Genomic DNA, 6,493 nt, shown 5'->3' with positions numbered 1-6,493 from the left:
AGACAGGGTTGCCAGATTGCTTTTAGCTACAGTTTCCAGCTAGAATATGTAGAAAACACACCAAAATGCACAGAAAAACGCCCAGAAGTACACCAAATGGTCATTCTAATCATAATAGGAACCTATAGAAAATGCAGATTGAGCATGGTATTTAAGGTGGTTGCAAAGGTGTTAAAAAGTGGTTGCTATGGTATTCCAGGTAGTTACTAGGGTGTTGCAAGGGGTTTGCTAGAGTATCCCAAGTGGTTGCTAATGGTACCTTACATGATCAATAAAGTGTCGCTAATGGGCTTGTATCATAAGCTGGGTGCACAACCCTTTGCACCCCATTAATTCTTTAATGTGGTGCAAATCTTTCATTTTTGACTGCATTAAATTGTACATATGTCTCATCAAAAATATGTATACAAGCTCACCATTCAGGCCAAATCAGGCCTAACATTCTGGAGTTGGAACAGTGTTGATAACCTGTAAACTGCAGGACAGGTTAGCGGACAACAATCTGACAGAAAAATAAGAAAACTTAGAAGAAGAACAAGAAGATACTGCTGGATACGGCTGTTAACCAACATGACATCAACTAGAAAAGTGCATTTCCTGAATAAAACCTAGAGTGACTGCACAGCTTTATCAGTTCACCGATGGTGTTGTCAGGCAGTTACTATGGTGTTTTACCTTCTTGCTGCGGTGTCCCAGCTGGTTTCTATGGTTTTTAACAATTTAACAATGACTGTACAAAAACCGTACACTGAACCAAATGAGAGCACACCATTCCCAATCAGACCAAACATTCTGGAGTTGGAATGGTGCCGATAATCTCAAAAAATGGGCAACGAGTTAGCCATCAAAAATCCATAGGAAAAGCAACAATGATAACAATAATATACCGTCAGAAAATAATAGTAGTGTCTGAGATCATTCTTCGCTGGCGAGTTGCCTTCAAAATGTGCAGATAAGCATTTAAAAAATTGTGGCTGGATGGCTTTGTTGGTCTTTGACAAATGTGTTTATTGTACACTGCTTAGAAGAAAAAAATGTTTTTATGTGGTTTTTGATCCACCAGATCAGTATTACACTGATTATGGCCTATTAAAAGTAATTCAGTTCATTAACACTTTAAATATGTTATATACTGTTTTAAAACCTGCCAAATAATGACATGTCAGTAAAATTTTGTCCACCCACCAAAGCACTACCCTCCACCCCTGCAAAATCCAGCCAAACCCAATTAGGCAGAATACCACCCAATCTGGCAACACTGCTGCTGGCTCTCACAACAGCACAGGCAAGAAGAAGTGATCTCCGCTCAGCTTCAGTGCAACAATTAAATGAAGAAAGTTGTCTTTAAATTATACAATAGGTCCAAAGGTTTGTAGACGACACAGCATTTTGTGCAGCATGTCATGCATTAGTCCTGTATTTTAATGTTCTCTCGGAGTCTATATATGACATTTATTATTTTTCCTTGTACCAAAAAACAAGCATAATTCCTGTTTACATGACCATTTTATAACCACTCTTTACCCCTTCAAATTGAACAGGCTGTTGCCATACCTTTAAGAGTTGTACTATATGTTAATTACTTTTATTCTGATGTAATAAGCCATGTAATAAGCATCATTCTGTAGTCCAGTTAAAACACCCTTTATGACTTCATCATGAATGGGTGGAACTAAACTGCCGTAGAATGAACAGGTAGATGTATAGAAATTTTATGGTTTTATGTGATATCACTAAAACAGGCTTTTTGCAGCTTAGTTTCCAAATATGAACCTGGGAAAAAACAGTATATTTTGAAACTTTCACAATGGTCACTATTGGTCAGTGATCTTCTATGGAGATTATACAAGCTGTATGCCTAGATGTACCCTAAAGTAGCCGACTTCACTCACCAGGGTTGTCAACGTTCTTTTGGACATACAGGGGAACCTTAAGTTATTAGTGAGCAGCATCATTTTGGACAATATTATTTTCCCAAATCGTGATTGTGTGTTAAGGTATTCTGGGCCTTCAGGTAAAAGGGCTATTTTTAAGAAACTGCTGTATATTTACCTTCATTTGATGATTACTTACATAATTTTTAATCTTCATCTATTAGTATTATTGTTATTATTATCATTGAATAAAATTATAAAAATTGCTGAGGCATCTAGGGTATACATTACCATATAACAACTGTCCCATGTCCTATTTTATAATAGCCAACACACTGTCCTGTATGACCTTCTGCTCCTTAATACTCAACAGATTGTCTATAATTAGTAAAAATATATGAATCCATGCTATTTAACCCTTTAAATGGCCAAGGCCCAATGTTTTATTACATACATCTATGACCTAAGAATAGCTAAGCTATTTTGCATTGACGTCCCTGTAGTTGCTGAATAATAATTAAGAGGTCAAACACAATTTTGAAAATCTGACTGTGTGATCATCTGTTATAATCTTATAATATTATGTTGTTAGGAGAAAGGAAAAAACACAATGTAGTTTTAATGTGAGTCAATGGAACCAGACGTCTTTCTAAGTCATTTTGAGCTGTTTCTTTTGGTCCATTCATCTTGACATTAGCAAGGGCAACAGGTCATTTTTAATGGCAAATAAATGTCATTTATGTCAAAAACTGAAAAATGAAAAAAATATGAGCAGATACAAGGTTTTGTTCCGACAGCAGCAAAATATATATTTACACACACACATATATAGACCTGGGGCCGTATTACAGAAAGTAGTCCTGTATTAAGGTTTAACAGGTCAGGATAGGATTTTTCACAAATTTCTATTAAAGAAGCAAATCTTATCTTAATTTAGAAATTATCTTTCTATAATTACTATCTTTTTATAGAAGTTATCTCACTGCATATTATCTCAAGTCACAAAATGAAACCACAATTAAGATCAACAATCAGCTGTCATGTCTGTCACCTAGCAACTACGCACAGCTGTAATGTAAACATGTAATCAAAATAATCTTAAAAATGTAAGTTACAGCTACTGATATTGATGAACGAAAAGTCACAACAAAAGGGTGATAAACTGTAAGAAGTGAATATTGTTAGAGCACCCCCTGCTGTTTATCAGAGCATCGCCGTTCCCCAGTTTCAGTATCCATTTCCCAAACGCTTTAGCCGAGCGTGCTAACGTTACTCCTCCTGACAAACAGACATACGTTCAGCTCCGTCTCCTCATTTTTCACCACCATTACTGTAATATTTCATCATCAACATTAACACAGGAAGGTAATCAGAGGGACAGTGGAGTTTGAGTCAGCAGCGTCTGAGATTTTTAAAATGCAGAGTTAGAAAAGAAAATGTCTCACAGTGAAAGCAACGTTTTACAGTAGTAGTAAATATAGTGTCATTAGAAACGGGCCTTAAACAGAAGTGGAGACTCTGTTGCTGTTACAGGGTGACTAGCACATCTGTGACTGCACCATTAATGCTGAACAATATGTATGTATATTGTTCAGCATTAATGGTGCAGTCACTGATGTGCTAGTCACCCCGCTAGTCACACACATATATATATATATATATATATATATATATATATATATATATATATATATGTGTGTGTGTGTGTGTGTGTGTGTGTGTGTGTGTGTGTGTGTGTGTGTATGTTTTGGCAACATATGCTGCCATCCAAACAGTGTCTTTTTCAGGGAAGGCCTTGATTATTTCAACAATACGATGCCAAACCACATTTTGCATGTATTACAGCAACATTGATCCGTATTAAAAGAATCCAGGTGCTAAACTGACCTGTCGTCATTCCAGACCTGTCACCACTGATAACATCTGGAGGGTTATGAAATGAAAAATATCACAAAGGAGACCCCGAACTGATGAGCAGCAGAAATCCTATATTAAACCAGAATGGGAAAATATTTCACTTTCAGAACTACAGCTGTTGATCTCCTCAGTTCCCAAACACTACAGAGTGATGTTAAAGGAAGAGGTGATGGAACTCAGTGGTAAACAGGACCCGTCCAAACTTTGTGCTGGAGCTTATCCCAGCTGTCACTGGGCAAAAGACAGGATAAACCCTGTACAGCTCGCCAGTCCATCACAGGGCAGAAACATTCACTCACACCTAGGGGCAGTTTACCATGTCCAATTGGCCTGATTGCATGTCTTTGGACTGTGGGAATAACCCGAGGAAACCCACGCAGACACAGGGAGAACATGCAAACTCCACACAGGAAGGACCCTGGTCACCCAGCCGGGGAATCAAACCCAGGCCCTACTTGCTGTGAGGTGACAGCGCTACCCACTGTGCCGCCCTCACATGAAGAAGCTAGAGATAACACCTGAGTCATGCAGCATTTCCACTTTTCCAATTTTTATAGTTTTATGAAATGTAGAGAATTAACACAACAGCTATGTAAACTGTAATCTCCAAGGCTAACTGCCAGTTAACTGGCTAACACTGTTAGCTGCAAGTCTCCACACTGCACTAGCAAGCTAATTAGCTTGCTAGCCACCTAGACAGACAAATTCCATTTTTTACTTACTTTCTTGCTTCCTACGAGAACAAAAAGTGTCATATAAATATTAGTAGCCTCAATAATTAACAAATTTTATTTTCAGTGATAGCGTTAAGTGTTCAGTAATGTGTAAGTAGTCGGGAAGGTTAGCTAGCTAACTGAATGTGGCTACTTGAGTGTAGTGGTATAACATGGAGCGATGAGGCAGATGCATGTGCTGAGTTAAGCAAGATTTATTTGGGCAAATCCATAATCAGGGTCGTGATTGATACGGTCCAGGTTCAAATAGCCAATACGGAGAGATAGAGAGCCAGACGTAATGAAAGAAACACAGGAAAACTGTAACGGGGGCTGGAATAAACAAACAGCAAACGATACATCTAACATATCAAACATACAAAGACCAATGAAAACAAGGGGCAAACACAGGGCTTAAATACAAGAGGGCTAACAAGGGATAACAGGACACAGGTTGAAACACAGGTGGCAACAATCAGGAGCAGAGTCAGAAAATAAGAGGGCTGGACTGGGAATCAAAACAAAGAAAGCACATGGAAATGTAAACAGATGGACAGGACTGGGAGGGGTGTGGAATTATTAGCCTTATTATTGTTCATATTACTCTTTTAAGATTTATTAAAGAAAGCTTATATTTAGCATTGAAAGCTTAATGGTCATATTGTCCAATTCTAAGAGCTAAGAGTCAGCACATAAGGCTGTGTGCCGACTAACGGTGGAATACACAAGGACGTCACATAACAGGAAATACCTCGAAGTTAATAGTAGTAGACATTGGGATTAGCACACCACACATGTGGTTCATCTGGTCAGATAAGCAGAGCCATTGTCTGGAAAACGGGGGGAGTTGATAAACACAGGGAATACCTTAAGCTGACCTTGCAGACGCGCTCACGTCTCGAGCGCATCCTTAAACTTTTATGGTATAGATTGGTGAGCTGGGCTAACGCACACATTGGAGGCTTGATGGAATCTACTGATATCTTGGGTAAGGGAGGAGCGGTCATGCGACTATAAAAAGGGAGTCAGATGAGAAGCGGTCAGAACTGACTTGGGAGATACATGATGCAGGTTCTCTGTTTGTAACCTCTCCAGAATTCTGTAATAAAACCGTTTGTTTCACTTCAGTCTGATCTACTCGTCTCATTTGTTTTGCATCAACGAACACGGAGGACTGGTTTCGTCCACAGGGGCCAATCGTGACAAGTGGAGCATCAGGCGGTGGAAAGGTGTGGCTTTTTAAAATGAGTTAGTATGATTAATAATTCAGCTATTTTTTTTCTTAATAATTTAGTAAATGACACTTTGCACTGCTAAATTTCAAATGACAGCTTGTTTATTTAATATTTCATGTGAGCTTTCTTTTGGGTCTACAATATGGGGTTTAATGGCCCAGATAGAGACCGTATATCGGTCCAATGGCTTGATAAGGTCGGCACCCTGCTAACTGTATGCCACTGCTGGTCCACCCTCGGACCACCCAGATTACTGCCCTGCATACAAACAACTTTTAAATGCAGAGACTTCGGTTTCAGAGAAACTTAGACAAATATTACAAACAAATGAGAGAGAAAAATTAGGCCTGATATAAAATGATTTCTGTGCTAGATTGAAATTACTTACTTAACTTACTAAACTACTAATTTACAAAGTTTAACTAAAGAAAAGAAGGACTGTGAGTCGAAAATGAGTGATGATAAGAGGAATCTTGTCTAATACTCTGCTTAACCACCAGTGGACCGCCCAGAAGATGCTGAGCAAAACAACTTTGCCATCCGTGGGCCGACAGTGGTCTGCTATCCTCCTGCTATTAGGGGGGATGTTCATATGTGAACGTTAAAGAGATACTCCACTAATTTGTAATTATTTCTACATAATTAAACGGTTATGATGTAAACAGAGTCATTCAGAGCGGTTTGGTGTGAAACGTTCCGTTCTAGAGAAACTTACCAAGTGAGATTTGTTCACAGTGGTGGTGATAGGAACCAG

The sequence above is a fragment of the Pygocentrus nattereri genome, chromosome 19, assembly GCF_015220715.1.
Source record: "Pygocentrus nattereri isolate fPygNat1 chromosome 19, fPygNat1.pri, whole genome shotgun sequence".
NCBI classification, from domain to species: domain Eukaryota; kingdom Metazoa; phylum Chordata; class Actinopteri; order Characiformes; family Serrasalmidae; genus Pygocentrus; species Pygocentrus nattereri.
This window is presented reverse-complemented; position numbering follows the sequence as displayed.